This window comes from Phyllobates terribilis, unplaced genomic scaffold, assembly GCF_046119375.1.
Source record: "Phyllobates terribilis strain yellow unplaced genomic scaffold, ASM4611937v1 Scaffold_5__5_contigs__length_657084704, whole genome shotgun sequence".
Classification (NCBI taxonomy): Eukaryota; Metazoa; Chordata; class Amphibia; order Anura; family Dendrobatidae; genus Phyllobates; species Phyllobates terribilis.
The window spans coordinates 283453660-283471750 of NW_027362765.1; positions in this window are offsets into that span (position 1 = coordinate 283453660).

Sequence of the window (18091 nt, forward strand, 5' to 3'; positions counted from 1 at the left end):
TGCTACTATGCCCAAAATTATTTTCCAGGCAAGATGCAGCTAAAAAAATGCTGTAATTTGAAAGTTGTTGGTGCTTAGTATAGATGGCCTTATAGAATAAGTACCACACACGGCTAATATGCTCAAAATTATTTTACAGGCAAGATGCAGCTAAAAATTATTAGTAATTTGAAAGCTGGTGGAGCTTAGTATAGATGGCCTAACAGAATGAGAACCACACACTGCTAATATTCCCAAAATTATTTTACAGGCAAGATGCAGCTAAAAATTATTAGTAATTTGAAAGCTAGTGGAGCTTAGTATAGATGGCCTAATAGAATGAGTACCACACACTGCTAATAAGCCCAAAATTATTTTACAGGCAAGATGCGGCTAAAATTATTAGTAATTTGAATGCTGGTGGAGCTTAGTATAGATGGCCTAATAGAATGAGTACCACACACTGCTACTATGCCCAAAATTATTTTACAGGCAACATGCAGCTAAAAATTGTTATAAATATTAAAGCTGTTGAAGCTTGGTAAAGATGTCCTAATAGAATGAGTACCATACACTGCTACTATGCGCAAAATTATTTTCCAGGCAAGATGCAGCTAAAAATTATTAGTAATTTGAAAGCTGGTGGAGTTTAGTATAGATGGCCTAATAGAATGAGTACCACACACTGCTACAGGCCCAAAATTATTTTCCAGGTAAGATGCAGCTAAAAATTATTAGTAATTTGAAAGCTAGTGGAGCTTAGTATAGATGGCCTAATAGTATAAGTACCACACACTGCTACTATGCCCAAAATTATTTTCCAGGCAAGATGCAGCTAAAAATTATTAGTAATTTGAAGGCTGGTGGAGCTTAGTATAGATGGCCTAATAGAATGAGTACCACACACTGCTGCAGACCCAAAATTATTTTACAGGCAACATGCAGCTAAAAATTATTATAAATATTAAAGCTGTTGAAGCTTGGTAAAGATGTCCTAATAGAATGAGTACCATACACTGCTACTATGCGCAAAATTATTTTCCAGGCAAGATGCAGCTAAAAATTATTAGTAATTTGAAAGCTGGTGGAGCTTAGTATAGATGTTCTAATAGAATGAGTACCACACACTGCTGCAGACCCAAAATTATTTTCCAGGCAAGATGCAGCTAAAAATTATTAGTAATTTGAAAGCTAGTGGAGCTTAGCATAGATGGCATTATAGAATGAGTACCACACACTGCTACTATGGCCAAAATTATTTTCCAGGCAAGATGCAGCTAAAATTATTAGTAATTTGAAAGCTGGTGGAGCTTAGTATAGATGGCCTAATAGAATAAGTACCACACACTGCTAATATGCTCAAAATTATTTTACAGGCAAGATGCAGCTAAAAATTATTATTAATTTCAAAGCTGGTGGATCTTGGCATAGATGGCCTAATACAGTGAGTACCACACACTGTTGCTATGCCAAAAATTATTTACCGGGCTAGATGCAGCTAAAAATAATTATTAATTTCAAAGCTATTGGAGCTTGGTATAGATGGCCTAATAGAATGAGTACCACACACTGCTACTATGCCCAAAATTATTTTACAGGCAAGATGCAGCTAAAAATTATTAGTAATTTGAAAGCTGGTGGAGCTTAGTATAGATGGCCTAATAAAATGAGTACCACACACTGCTAATATGCCCAAAATTATTTTCTACGCAAGATGCATCTAAAAATTATTAGTATTTTGAAAGCTCGTGGAGCTTAGTATAGATGGCCTAATAGAATGAGAACCACACACTGCTAATATTCCCAAAATTATTTTACAGGCAAGATGCACCTCAAAATTATTAGTAATTTGAAAGCTGGTGGAGCTTAGTATAAATGGCCTGATACAATAAGTACCACACACTGCTACACGCCCAAAATTATTTTCCAGGCAAGATGCAGCTAAAAATTGCTAGCAATTTGAAAGCTGGTGGAGCTTAGTATAGATGGCCTAATAGAATGAGTACCACACACTGCTAATATTCCCAAAATTATTTTCCAGGCAAGATGCTGCTAAAAATTTTTAGTAATTTGAAAACTGGTGGAGCTTAGTGTAGATGGCCTAATAGAATGAGAACCACACACTGCTAATTTGCCGAAAATGATTTAACAGGGCAAGGTGCAGCTAAAAATTATTAGTAATTTGAAAGCTGGTAGAGCTTAGCATAGATGGCCTAATAGAATGATTACCACACACTGCTAGTATGGCAAAAATTATTTTCCAGGCAAGATGCAGCTAAAAATTATTATTAATTTGAAAGCTGGAGGAGCTTAGTATAGATGGCCTAATAGAATGAGTACCACACACTGCTCCAGGCCCAAAATTATTTTACAGGCAAGATGCAACTAAAAATTATTAGTAATTTGAAAGCTAGTGGAGCTTAGTATAGATGGCCTAATAGAATGAGTACCACACACTGCTACTATGCCCAAAATTATTTTCCAGGCAAGATGCAGCTAAAAATTATTAGTAATTTGAAAGCTGGTGGAGCTTATTATAGATGGCCTAATAGAATGAGTACCACACACTGCTACTATGCTCAAGGTTATTTTCCAGGCAAGATGCAGCTAAAAATTATTAGTAATTTGAAAGCTGGAGGAGCTTAGTATAGATGGCCTAATAGAATATGTACCACACACAGCTAATATGCTCAAAATTATTTTACAGGCAAGATGCAGCTAAAAATTATTGGTAATTTGAAAGCTGGTGGAGCTTAGCATAGATGGCCTAATAGAATGAGTACCACACACTGCTACTATGCCCAAAATTATTTTACAGGCAAGATGCAGCTAAAAATTATTAGTAATTTGAAAGCTGGTGGAGCTTAGTATAGATGGCCTAATAAAATGAGTACCACACACTGCTAATATGCCCAAAATTATTTTCTACGCAAGATGCATCTAAAAATTATTAGTATTTTGAAAGCTCGTGGAGCTTAGTATAGATGGCCTAATAGAATGAGAACCACACACTGCTAATATTCCAAAAATTATTTTACAGGCAAGATGCACCTCAAAATTATTAGTAATTTGAAAGCTGGTGGAGCTTAGTATAAATGGCCTGATACAATAAGTACCACACACTGCTACACGCCCAAAATTATTTTCCAGGCAAGATGCAGCTAAAAATTGCTAGCAATTTGAAAGCTGGTGGAGCTTAGTATAGATGGCCTAATAGAATGAGTACCACACACTGCTAATATTCCCAAAATTATTTTCCAGGCAAGATGCTGCTAAAAATTTTTAGTAATTTGAAAACTGGTGGAGCTTAGTGTAGATGGCCTAATAGAATGAGAACCACACACTGCTAATATGCCGAAAATGATTTAACAGGGCAAGGTGCAGCTAAAAATTATTAGTAATTTGAAAGCTGGTAGAGCTTAGCATAGATGGCCTAATAGAATGATTACCACACACTGCTAGTATGGCAAAAATTATTTTCCAGGCAAGATGCAGCTAAAAATTATTATTAATTTGAAAGCTGGAGGAGCTTAGTATAGATGGCCTAATAGAATGAGTACCACACACTGCTCCAGGCCCAAAATTATTTTACAGGCAAGATGCAACTAAAAATTATTAGTAATTTGAAAGCTAGTGGAGCTTAGTATAGATGGCCTAATAGAATGAGTACCACACACTGCTACTATGCCCAAAATTATTTTCCAGGCAAGATGCAGCTAAAAATTATTAGTAATTTGAAAGCTGGTGGAGCTTATTATAGATGGCCTAATAGAATGAGTACCACACACTGCTACTATGCTCAAAGTTATTTTCCAGGCAAGATGCAGCTAAAAATTATTAGTAATTTGAAAGCTGGAGGAGCTTAGTATAGATGGCCTAATAGAATAAGTACCACACACAGCTAATATGCTCAAAATTATTTTACAGGCAAGATGCAGCTAAAAATTATTGGTAATTTAAAAGCTGGTGGAGCTTAGCATAGATGGCCTAATAGAATGAGTACCACACACTGCTACTATGCCCAAAATTATTTTTCAGGCAAGATGCACCTAAAAATTATTAGTAATTTGAAAGCTGGTGGAGCTCAATATAGATGGCCTATTACAATGAGTACAACACACTGCTACTATGCCCAAAATTATTTTCCAGGCAAAATGCAGCTAAAAATTATTATTAATTTCAAAGCTGGTGGATCTTGGCATAGATGGCCTAATAGAGTGAGTACCACACACTGCTGCTATGCCCAAAATTATTTTCCGGGCTAGATGCAGCTAAAAATAATTATTAATTTCAAAGCTATTGGAGCTTGGTATAGATGGCCTAATAGAATGAGTACCACACACTGCTACTATGCCCAAAATTATTTTACAGGCAAGATGCATCTAAAAATTATTAGTAATTTGAAATCTAGTGGAGCTTAGTATAGATGGCCTAATAGAATGAATACCACACACTGCTAATATTCCCAAAATTATTTTCCAGGCAAGATGCTGCTAAAAATTATTTTTAATTTGAAAGCTGGTGGAGCTTAGTGTAGATGGCCTAATAGAATGAGAACCACACACTGCTAATATGCCCAAAATTATTTAACAGGGCAAGGTGCAGCTAAAAATTATTAGTAATTTGAAAGCTGGTGGAGCTTAGCATAGATGGCCTTATAGAATGATTACAACACACTGCTAATATGCCAAAAATTATTTTCCAGGCAAGATGCAGCTAAAAATTATTATTAATTTGAAAGCTGGAGGAGCTTAGTAAAGATGGCCTAATAGAATGAGTACCACACACACTGCTCCAGGCCCAAAATTATTTTACAGGCAAGATGCAGCTAAAAATTATTAGTAATTTGAAAGCTAGTGGAGCTTAGTATAGATGGCCTAATAGAATGAGTACCACACACTGCTACTATGCCCAAAATTATTTTCCAGGCAAGATGCAGCTAAAAATTATTAGTAATTTGAAAGCTGGTTGAGCTTACTATAGATGGCCTAATAGAATGAGTACCACACACTGCTACTATGCCCAAAATTATTTTCCAGGCAAGATGCAGCTTAAAAATTTTTGTAATTTGAAAGATGGTGATGCTTAGTATAGATGGCCTAATAGAATGAGTACCACACACTGCTAATATGCCCAAAATTATTTTCCAGGCAAGATGCAGCTAAAAATTATTAGTAATTTGAAACCTGGTGGAGCTTACTATAGATGGCCTAATAGAATGAGTACCACACACTGCTACTATGCCCAAAATTATTTTCCAGGCAAGATGCAGCTAAAAATTATTAGTAATTTGAAAGCTGGAGGAGCTTAGTATAGATGGCCTAATAGAATAAGTAAAACACACGGCTAATATGCTCAAAATTATTTTACAGGCAAGATGCAGCTAAAAATTATTAGTAATTTGAAAGCTGGTGGAGCTTAGTATAGATGGCCTAACAGAATGAGAACCACACACTTCTAATATTCCCAAAATTATTTTACAGGCAAGATGCAGCTAAAAATTATTTGTAATTTGAAAGCTAGTGGAGCTTAGTATAGATGGCCTATTGGAATGAGTACCACACACTGCTACAGGCCCAAAATTATTTTCCAGGCAAGATGCAGCTAAAAATTATTAGTAATTTGAAAGCTAGTGGAGCTTAGTATAGATGGCCTAATAGAATGAGTACCACACACTGCTACTATGCCCAAAATTATTTTCCAGGCAAGATGCAGCTAAAAATTATTAGTAATTTGAAAGCTGGTGAAGCTTAGTATAGATGGCCTAATAGAATGAGAACCACACACTGCTAATATGCTCAAAATTATTTTCCAGGCAAGATGCAGCTAAAAATTATTAGTAATTTGAAAGCTGGTGGAGCTTAGTAAAGATGGCCTAATAGAATAAGTAACACACACTGCTACTATGCCCAAAATTATTTTCCAGGCAAGATGCAGCTAAAAATTATTATTAATTTCAAAGCTGGCGGATCTTGGCATAGATGGCCAAATACAGTGAGTACCACACACTGCTACAAACCGAAAATTATTTTACAGGCGACATGCAGGTTAAAATTATTAGTAATTTGAAAGCTGGTGGAGCTTAGTATAGATGGCCTAATAGAATGAGTACCACACACTGCTAATATGCCCAAAATTATTTTACAGGCAAGATGCAGCTAAAAATTATTAGTAATTTGAAAGCTGGTGGAGCTTAGTAAAGATGGCCTAATAGAATGAGTACCACACACTGCTACTATGCCCAAAATTATTTTCCAGGCAAGATGCAGCTAAAAGTTATTATTAATTTCAAAGCTGGTGGATCTTGGCATAGATGGCCTACTACAGTGAGTACCACACACTGCTACTATGCCCAAAATTATTTTCTGGTTAGATGCAGCTAAAAATAATTATTAATTTCAAAGCTATTGGAGCTTGGTATAGATGGCCTAATAGAATGAGTACCACATACTGCTACTATGCCCAAAATTATTTTTCAGGCAAGATTCAGCTAAAAATTATTGGTAATTTGAAAGCAGGTGGAGCTTAGTATAGGTGGCCAAGTAGAATGAGTACCACACTCTGCTACTATGCCCAAAATTATTTTACAGGCAAGATGCTGCTAAAAATTATTAGTAATTTGAAAACTGGCGGAGCTTAGTATAGATGACCAAATAGAATGAATACCACACACTGCTAATATGCCCAAAATTATTTTCCAGGCAAGATGCAGCTAAAAATTATTAGTCATTTGAAAGCTGGTGGAGCTTAGTATAGATGGTCTAATAGAATGAGTACCACACACTGATTCTATGCCCAAAATTATTTTCCATGCAAGATGCAGCTAAAAATTATTAGTAAATTGAAAGCTGGTGCAGCTTAGTATAGATGGCCTAATAGAATGAGAACCACACACTGCTAATATTCCCAAAATTATTTTACAGGCAAGATGCAGCTAAAAATTAATAGTAATTTGAAAGATGGTGGAGTTAAGTATTAGAGATGGGCGTTGTTCTACTCGAACTGTTCGCCAATCTCAAATTCGAGCTGTTTTGGGCGGTGTTCGAGCCGTTCGGCGAACACGAACAATTTGAGAAAAATTCGGCTGTTCGAGGTTATGTTCGATAACTGTTCGTGCACCAAAATCATAACTGGATTTTTTCTCAGTAATGATGAAAATTAATGTTCATACGCAGTTTGAGTGTACAGCGGGGTGGGGGGAGGGGCAGGGGATGGATCTCTGCAGGAACAATGAAGATCTCCATTTTTTTTTCTCTTTCCCGCATTTACAGTGGGGAGGTGCAATCTGTCAGCCTATCAGCAGCGCACACACGGAGCGAAGTGCTTTTTTTCACACAAGCAAGGGCATGTGTCATTGGCAGTGTATGTCACATGTCCTTGCCCTATAAGACCAAGCCATTTTCCCCGTCGCCACCATTATCTCACTGCTGCAGCTGCGTGTTAGACGGCACCACTGTTGCTGTGTGCGCTATACCTTGTTAATTTCAAGCCAATTTTCGCACAAATATACAGATAGCTTGGGAGTAGGGAATAGTTGTGATTGCAGTCCTTTTAAGGACTAGGTTACAGCATTTCCTACGACTTTTATCAGGGAGGTCTGTGCTCTTAAATAGATCGGTTGTGGGAGTAAAGACTAATTGTAATTGCAGTCCTTTTCAGGACTAGGTTACATGAGTTCCTATCAGTTTTTGCCAGGCAGGTCTGTGCCAGTGCTGTGCAAGTTTTTTTCACAGCATTTGGCTGAATCTAGCAAAGCTAATCCTTTTTGGCCTATTGCAGAGTGTGTTAGTCAGTGGAGTAGCCTATCTGTGTTGCAAGATATACCACCTGTGTATAGAATACCAATTTTTTTACTGCACCTAGTGAAGTAAAATCTTTTGGGCATAGCATCATTCTATTAGTCCATCTATACTGACCTCCATCAGGTTGCAAATTAAAACTAATTTTTATCTGCATCTACAGTACCTCTGAAAAAATATTTGGGCTTCTAGCTGTGTGTGGGACTTGTTGTATTAGTCCATCTATACTGACCTCCATCAGGTTGCAAACTGAATATATTTTTTTCTGCATCTACCTCTGAAAAAATATTTGGCCTTCTAGTAGTGTGTCGGACTTTCTCTATTAATCCATCTATACTGACCTCCATCAGGTTGCAAATTAAAAATAATTTTTATCTGCATCTACAGTACCTCTGAAAAAATATTTGGGCTTCTAGCTGTGTGCGGGACTTGTTGTATTAGTCCATCTATACTGACCTCCATCAGGTTGCAAACTGAATATATTTTTTTCTGCATCTACCTCTGAAAAAATATTTGGCCTTCTAGTAGTGTGTCGGACTTTCTCTATTAGTCAATCTATACTGACCTCCATCAGGTTGCAAATTAAAACTAATTTTTATCTGCATCTACAGTACCTCTGAAAAAATATTTGGGCTTCTAGCAGTGTGTGGGACTTGTTCTATTAGTCCATCTATACTGACCTCCATCAGGTTGCAAATTAAAACTAATTTTTATCTGCATCTACAGTACCTCTGAAAAAATATTTGGGCTTCTAGCAGTGTGTGGGACTTGTTCTATTAGTCCATCTATACTGACCTCCATCAGGTTGCAAACTGAATATATTTTTTTCTGCATCTACCTCTGAAAAAATATTGGGCTTCTAGCTGTGTGTGGGTCTTGTTCTATTAATCCATCTATACTGACCTCCATCAGGTTGCAAACTGAATATATTTTTTTCTGCATCTACCTCTGAAAAAATATTTGGCCTTCTAGTAGTGTGTCGGACTTTCTCTATTAGTCCATCTATACTGACCTCCATCAGGTTGCAAATTAAAACTAATTTTTATCTGCATCTACAGTACCTCTGAAAAAATATTTGGGCTTCTAGCAGTGTGTGGGACTTGTTCTATTAGTCCATCTATACTGACCTCCATCAGGTTGCAAACTGAATATATTTTTTTCTGCATCTACCTCTGAAAAAATATTGGGCTTCTAGCTGTGTGTGGGTCTTGTTCTATTAATCCATCTATACTGACCTCCATCAGGTTGCAAACTGAATATATTTTTTTCTGCATCTACCTCTGAAAAAATATTTGGCCTTCTAGTAGTGTGTCGGACTTTCTCTATTAGTCCATCTATACTGACCTCCATCAGGTTGCAAATTGAATATAATTTTTTTCTGCATCTAACCCAGCCAATAGTTTTGGCCTAATACCACAGTTTGTCCACTCAGCTCTGCTCGGTTATCATCCATTGTTTTTTTGTGCAAACAATTCCAGAGTTGTGAATTAGTTAACCACCAAAATGAGTGGAAAAAGGCCTGCTGCTGGTGGAAAGGGGAATAGGTGTGTTGGGAAGGGGAAAAAAGGTTGTGTCCGTGGGGTAGGTGTTAAAGCAACAGTAACTTCTGCAGAAGAAAGACCATCTTCCAGCCAAACTAAAATGTCTACTTCTTTTAGCGGACAATGTGATAAGATCCCTTTCTTACGGCCACGCCAATCGCTACAAATTCCAGATGAGGCACAAAAACAGCAGGTGCTTCAACGGATATCAAGTGCTCCTTTAAGTGGGCTCTCCTCCACATCAACTTCAACATCACATATACTCCAGTCCTCAAAGGTGTCACCCAAATCGCACTTGCTTCCTCACAGCTCCCAAATCTCCAGCTACCCGTCTGAGTATGAGGTAGAACAGATGGTTGAGTCTGCAGAGCTGTTTACTCATACTATAGCCTGGGAATCAGAGGTCGACTCCAGCGCTTCTGTGAATCCAGACGAGGAAATGATCTGCACTGATGCCCAGAATCTTTATGAGTCGGATCCAGGACCAGACGCAGAAGGTTCTGACCATAATGTAGACCCTCATTCCCAAACTGTAACTCCTGTTGGTGGAGACAATGAGGAAGACGATGATAAGACTCAAATACCTGATTGGAGCGACAACTTTAGCTTTTTGTCAGGGCAGGAACAGGTTGGCTCTGAGGACGACGGGTGTGATAACGCACAGGGTGATGATGATGAGGTCGGAGATCCCACTTACTGTCAACCCACAGTCAGCCAAGAGATGAGGTCAGCAGAGGAGGTGGAGGAAGATGCTAGTGACGACGAGGTCAGGTTGCGCCTTCCTGGACAGAGACGTAGTACTGGAAGCACGTCAACAACTGCATCCTCAAACACAACTCTGCCTCTCACCACAAGTCGTGGTGGCCCTTCAGGTCGCATGGGTGCTAAGCCTTGCATAGCCTGGGCATTTTTTCAGATCGATAAAGATGACCCAACTCGTGTTATCTGTAACATTTGTCAGCAAAAGCTAAGTAGAGGCCAAAAAATACATAGTTTGAGTACTTCATGCATGAACCGGCACATGGACATGAAGCATAAGTTGCAGTGGGAAGCTCAGTGTGCTACAATGCGGCCTAGCCGGCCGGGCCAACCACCGTCTGCCATATCTTGTGCATCCGCGGCCTCTTCATCCTCTGTGACTGGGGGGACAGCAGTCACACCTGTTTTGGGGCGCAGACCTGCCACCTCTTTACCCGCAACAGCCAGCGTGATTGGCAGGTCATGATTTTCTTTGGAGGTGGTAACACCAGCTGGTGTTGAGCGCTGTCCGACATCGATAGCACCACCTTTGGATGAAGGCAACCTAACATGTCCGCCTGCATCTTCCTCACAGACCGGCAGTTTGCCGGGGACACCCTTATCAACCCCGTCTAAGCACAATAGCCAGCCCTCGGTCCCTCAGATGTGGACAAGTAAAAGACCATTTCCTCCTAGCCATGAGAAAGCTAAGAGGTTGAATTTCACCATCTGCAAGCTCTTGGCTACAGAAATGCTGCCTTTCCGCCTGGTGGACACAGAGGATTTTCGAGACCTTATGTCCGTCGCAGTGCCCCAGTACCAGATGCCCAGTCGGCACTACTTCTCAAAGAAAGGTGTGCCTGCGCTCCACCAGCATGTCGCACACAACATCACCGCTTCTTTGCGAAACTCTGTGTGTGACAGGGTGCATTTCACCACAGACACTTGGACGAGTAGGCATGGACAGGGGCGTTACATGTCGCTGACTGGGCACTGGGTAACTATGGTGACAGCAGGACAAGGGGCTGCTGTCCAAGTCTTGCCGTCCCCACGAGTTGTGCGTCAATCCTCTTTATGTCAAAGTTCCTCCACTGCTTCTGCCTCCTCAACCTCCTCTCGGTCTTCCACCTGCACCCAAAGCCTGTCTGGTCATGCCACAAGCTTTCTAACTGCGCAGAAGGGATCCTGCACACCTCCTTACTATGCTGGCAGTAGGGCTCAACGTCATCAGGCGGTTTTTACATTGAAATGTCTGGGAAATGTGAGTCACACAGCTGAGGAGTTGTGGTCAGCTCTGGAGAACCAATTTCATGAATGGTTGTCTCCACTGGACCTGAAACCAGGGAAGGCCGTGTGCGACAATGCTGCAAACCTGGGTGCGGCCCTTCGCCGGGGCAATGTCACACACGTGCCTTGTATGGCTCACGTGTTGAACCTGGTTGTCCAGCAATTTTTAGCCCACTATCCCAGACTAGATGGCCTTCTGCAGAGGGCACGGTCGCTGTGTGCTCACTTCCGCCGTTCGCATCCCGCAGCTCAGCGACTTACATCTCTACAGAAGTCGTTGGGCCTGCCACTTCACCGGCTAAAATGCGATGTGCCTACCCGGTGGAATTCAACTCTGCACACAACGCGCGTCGGGGCTCCTGCTCCACGTGTGTAGCCTGTCCTCTGCCCCTGTGCCCTGACTGTCTGCTCACAGATCTCCCCTTGCTTTCCATTGGTATGTATAGTGGGGCTTCTATGGCTGTATATGAGATTACTACATGAATAATACTATTGTTATGTCTAAGGGCACATGATTACTTTCTAATAGACACCTACTGATTGTACTTTTGAATATGGGGCTGTGATAGTGACTATCTATTTTGCAATTTTGTAACTATACAATGATATATTTAACACGTGGATTGTGGTTTTTGTCCATGGTATTTGTATTTTACCCCTTTTTGCTACTATGTGTTTAATAAATTTTTGATACATTTATATATCTATGGCTTTTTGATCGTTTATTTTTCTCCTTGTTTCTAACATATGTTTTGCTTACGATTTAGCCTATTATATGTCCACATCCTAGTAGTCCTGGATATGAAAATACTTATTGAGCATAATATTGATGACTCCCATATGGGACATAAACTACTGCTACGTCCATGAACTGTATGTATTATCACACACGTGCCTTGTATGGCTCACGTGTTGAACCTGGTTGTCCAGCAATTTTTAGCCCACTATCCCAGACTAGATGGCCTTCTGCAGAGGGCACGGTCGCTGTGTGCTCACTTCCGCCGTTCGCATCCCGCAGCTCAGCGACTTACATCTCTACAGAAGTCGTTGGGCCTGCCACTTCACCGGCTAAAATGCGATGTGCCTACCCGGTGGAATTCAACTCTGCACATGTTGCAGCGACTGTGGCAGCACCGACAAGCCCTGGTGCAATACGTTCTGACGTATAGCCTGGGCCAACGAGATTCAGAGGTGGGGCAAATCACGCTGGAGGAGTGGTCTCAGATCAGGGACCTATGCACCCTTCTGCACAGTTTTGAAATGGCGACGAAGATGTTTAGTGCTGACGATGCCATTATCAGCATGACTATTCCGGTGATTTACATGCTGGAGCACATGTTAAACAGAATTCGGAGTCAGGTGGTGGCACAAGAGGAGGTGGAGGAAGTAGAGGAGGAGGAGTTGTATGCGGAAGGGCTAACATCTGCAAGGTCCAGAAGGTCGGCAGCACCAAGGCGGCAGGCATGTGAGGGTGGGGGAGATGGTTTTACCAGGGCGCATGGTAGCAGCCAAACTAGTGAGGAAGGTGCAGGAGCCCAGGAAGAAGTGGAGGACGAACTGATGGAAGACTCATCAGATGAGGGAGACCTTGATCACATTTCTGTTGTGCGAGGTTGGGGGGAGAGGACAGAGGAAGGAAGCATGATTGTTACCTCGCCACCAACACAACAGGGACTTGGTGCTCCTGGATGCGCAACACACATGAGTGCCTTCTTGCTGCACTACCTGCAACATGACCCTCGAATTGTGAGAATTAGAAATAATCCTGACTACTGGGTTGCCACACTGTTAGATCCCCGGTACAAAAGTAAATTTGCAGAAATTATTCCTGCCATAGAAAGGGATGCACGCATGCAGGAGTATCAGCAGAGACTGTTGCAGAATCTTACATGTGCTTTTCCACAAAATACCAGTGGTGCACGTAGTGAATCTCACAGTTCCAACTTGCCAACCGTGAGACCGTCAAGTGTTCAGCACTCAAACCGTAACAGAACCACAGTATCTGCTGGTAACATCAATTTTGCGGAATCATTTCACCACTTTTTTAGCCCATCCTTTGCAAGGCCACAGGAGACAAGAAGTCTGACACATAGTCAACGCCTAGAGACGATGGTACAGGAGTATCTCCAAGTAAACATTGAAGCCACGACTGTGTCACTGGACCCTTGCTCTTTTTGGGCTTCCAATCTGGATAAATGGCCGGAGCTAGCCACTTACGCCTTGGAGATCTTGTCATGCCCCGCAGCCAGCGTTCTGTCTGAACGTATGTTCAGCGCTGCTGGTGGTGTGCTGACAGATAAGCGCACGCGGCTCTCCACTGATAATGTAGACAGACTCACGTTCATAAAGATGAACAAATCATGGATCCGAAACGACTTTTCTACCCCTGTGTCATCCTGGGGAGAGTAAAAGCTTGATGATTGGTTAAAATCACCCTACCAAACGTTTTAAGCTTTCAAATTACTAATCATGTTTATCTGTATCTTGACTGGAAAATAATTTGGGCTTTGTAGCAGTGTGCAGCACTGATCCTATTAGGCCATCTATAATAAGCTCCACCAGATTTAAAATTAAAAATAATTTTTAGCTGCATCTAGCCCGGAAAATAATTTTGGGGCTCCGAGATGCGCAAGACACATAAGTGCCTTCTTGCTGCACTACCTGCAGCATGACCCTCATATTGTCAGAATTCGAAGTAATCATGACTACTGGGTTGCCACACTCTTAGATCCCCCAAACTTTTCGATCAACCTTTTCATTTTAATAAAGACCAAAAAAATGGTCATTTTTGAAATTATAAGCATTAGCAGGTTGTTAGAAACTGAAATCAAACAGTTTTCAACTCAAAACTTTATTCTAGGTGATGTTACATTTTCACATAGGACCCCTTGTTCGAAAGGAGCTTCTGAACTCTCTCGTCCATTGAATTTGTCAGGTTTTGGATGGTTTCTGCTTCAATTGTTTTGCATTAGGACAGAATACCCTCCCAGAGCTGTTGCTTAGATGTGAACTGCCTCCCGCCATCATAGACACTCCTTTTAATGATGCTCCAAAGGTTCTGAATGGGGTAGAGGTCAGGGGAGCATGGGGGTCACACCATAAGTTTGTCCCCTTTTATGCCCATATCAGCCAGAGATGCAGATGTTTTATGTGCAGCATGAGATGGTGCATTATCATGCAGAAAAATGATCTTGCTGTGAAATACACAGTTCTTCTTCTTGAACCATGGCAGGAAGTGCTGTTTGAGAAAATCCACATACATTATGGAGTTCATCTTTAGCGCCTTCAGGGATCCTAAAGGGGCCGACAATCTCTCTCCCCATGATTCCAGCCCAAAACATTACTCCACCTCCTCCTTGTTGGCGCTGTAGCCGTGTTTGCGTGGGGTGTCCATCAACCAGCCATCCTCCACTCCATCCATCTGGACCATCGAGCGCTGCACGGCACTCATCCGTGAACAAAACCGTTTTGAAATCAGTCTTTATGTAATGTTTGGCCCACTGGAGCCGTTTCTGCTTGTGTGAAGTGGATAGAGGAGGTCGACAGGATGGCGTATGCACAGCTGCAAACCTCTGAAGGACCCTGCATCTTGTTGTTCGGGGGACGTTGGAGGCACAAGCAGCTTCAAAAACTTGTCTGCTGCTATGACAAGGCTTTTTTGCCGCTGCTCTTTCAACCTGACGTAATTGCCTGTAGGAAAGAGTCCTCAATTTGCCCTTATCAGCACGCACACGTGTGTACTGTGAATCAGCTACATACTTCTTGATTGCCAAGACACTTCATCCTGATCATCGCACAATGTTGATTGTAGTCATGCCTTGACCTAAACACTCCACAATTTGTTGCTTCTCAGCAGCCGACACATCCTTTTTCTTTCCCATTTTGGCAGAAAATGTAGGCTGCTTAATAATGTGAGAGAGCCTTCTTAAGTAGTCTTGCCTTTCATTGGACACACCTGCCAAACTAATTAGCACAGGTGTCTGCAATTGCTTACAGTGATATAAAGAGCCCTGACACACATCACCATCAATGAGTTTAACTGACAAACAAACAAATTCTTCCCTTATCACTCCTAAACACTTTTTGCATAATAATTTGGAACGCGGTGTACATGTGCTTTTCCACAAAACACCAGCGGTTCACGTAGTGAATCTTACAGTTCTAACTTGCCAACCGTGGTCTGTATGGAATTGTTCAATAAAGAGCCCAAAATTAAGATAACATAGATGGGAGAGGTCTCTATGAATAGGAATTCCTAAGTATTTGATACCCTGTGAGGGCCAGGCAAAGGGAAAGTTGGACTGGATGGAATCCTATATGGATTTGGGGAGGGAGACATCGAGGGCCTCAGACTTCGCTGCATTGATTTTAAAATTTTACCATGTAAAAAAGTGATCTATTTCAGCCATAACAGCATGGATGGATATATGTGATTTAGTGATATATACTAGGACATCATCAGCAAATAGAGAGCACTTGTACTCGGTGCCTCCCACCTCAATCCACCTAATATTGGGGTTATGGCGAATTGATGAGAGCAGGTGCTCCGTCACTAGGATGTATAAGAGAGGTTACAGAGGACATCCCTGCCTTGTCCCATTGGTGATTGTGAAAGGTGATGAAAATGTTCTGACGCACCCCCTGGGCCTTGGGACACCCGGAGCCGGACCCTTTTTGGTGGATGCTGGTGGTTGTAGTCTTCGTGGCGGCGACCCGGTTCCGTGGCTCAGGGCGGTCAAACCAGTGGCGGAACTATTTATGTGGTTTTGATGTTTAAATGTCCGACTACGCCACCCGTGGATTGCGGTCAGAGTGAACCGCCGCTACAGGGCAGACCGCTGAGGCTGGTGTTGTGGGTGCAGCAGAGCGTAGCATAACTCCCCACGGGAGGAGTATAGCCTCAGGGCAGTGTATGCGGAGGATGGGGGTGATGGTGCAGGGCAGCAGCAGTAACGACACGGAGTCAGTGATGCAGTCCAGGGCCTTTACTCACAGTTCTTATTATCCAGACCACGTCTGCAGGTAACGGCTGCCCACGTCGTACTGTGCTCACCAGGTGAGGGGCTCAGACAACTCCCAGATAACTTTGGAGCACTTCACAGGACCCCCTTTGTGTGTCCTTTGTCTGGCCTTTCTTACCAACACTTCTGTCCGGCTGCCTCGGGCCTCCTCTTGGTAAACTTGGCGCCAGTTTCCCTGACCCTATGTGGTGCCTTCCTAGCGGGTGTAGCGAGGGGCTGCGCCACATAAAATGTCAGAGCCTCCGGTTTCTAGCTGAGGGTCGTTTCCTGCCTAAACTAGTTCGGGGACCGGTCTCCCCCTTTGGCCTGACCCCTCCACACAGGTGGATTCGGGCGTGCGGTGGCGACTCGCCCATCCGCACCCCTGGGATCCCTTCATTCCTCGTTCCTGGAGCCTTCTCCGCTCCTCTTCCTTCCTTCTCCCTCTTCCAGGCCTGGGCCTCTGTTACTAGGCCCGCCTCCGGAGCAGAGCTCATGCAGAGCCCCTGCTCCCTGCCACTTCTGCTCAGACTTCTCTGCACTGAACTAAGATGGTGCCCACCTTTTATACTCCCTTCTCAATGCACCCAGGAACTGCTTCCTCCCTGCTCCTGCACTACAGGGTTCCCCTTCCTCAGTGTTCCCTCCCCCCACTCCAGCCAGGGACAGGGACTGTCGTGCCCATCTCAGGGGCATATTGGTCGCCCTGCCCCACGGCAATGTGGTGTAATGCATGCAGGTGTCGGGTCCTGATCCACACTCCATCCTTACCTGAGAGTGAGATATCACACCTCTGGGTGAGGTGCAATACGTCTGTAGCAACCGAGCCCTCAGGGTGCTACAGTTCCATTTATCTTCAGCCTAGGTGACGTATTGCGATACAGGGCTGTGATTTTGGCTATAAAAGGGTCCCCTAGACCCCTACCCCAAGCTTTTTAAGAGAATCATATATGGCGTGCCAGGAGACTCTATGGAATGCTTTCTCAGCATCCAACGAGAGTATCTAATTACAAATTTTTAACTGCATCTAGCCCAGGAAATACTTTGTGCCTAGTAGCAGTGTCTGCTAGTCAGTGGATTATCCCGGCTGTTAAGCAAGCTACACCACCTGTAGTTTAGACACTTAATTTTTTCAAAGGAAATGCTTCGGGACCATGGGATACTCAGTGAAGAGCATCAGGAGGCACCCCAAGGCATAGGGGCTGGGACTGGCAGTAGGATGCCTTGCGGTGGACAGCCGAGCTCGATCCTTATAAAAGCTTTTTAACTGCAGCAGCTTTAGTGGACGCTACTGGAGCTGGAATTACGCGGCTGCTGGCATGAGACTTGCCCTCCAATAGATCCTTGTAAATGGATTTAAAGTGTATTCATTCAAATTAGAGAGACAATTTAAATTAAAAAGCTTAGAGCTGCCTCCACCACAGGGGGGCTCGCTCGACCCACCAGCGGACAGGCACCAGTATTGGGAGAGGGGGGCTGGCCATCAAGGTTCACCGCGGCTCTGGCACAAACCCAGCGACACAGAGGTGGCACGGGCAGGAGCGGACTGGCCGTGTCGGCTTCTCACTTTTTGGATTTTAGAAGGGCATGACATGCCTATATCTGTGTCTCCCCCTCCTTTTACTCCTCCACCTCTTTTATTTTCGCATGACTATATGTACTTGTCACTTTTCCATGTGTTAGTTGTGTCTTCTGAGCAGTTTGTCAGCTTTTGGACACCTTTGAAGGTGTTTTCTATGTGTTTCTA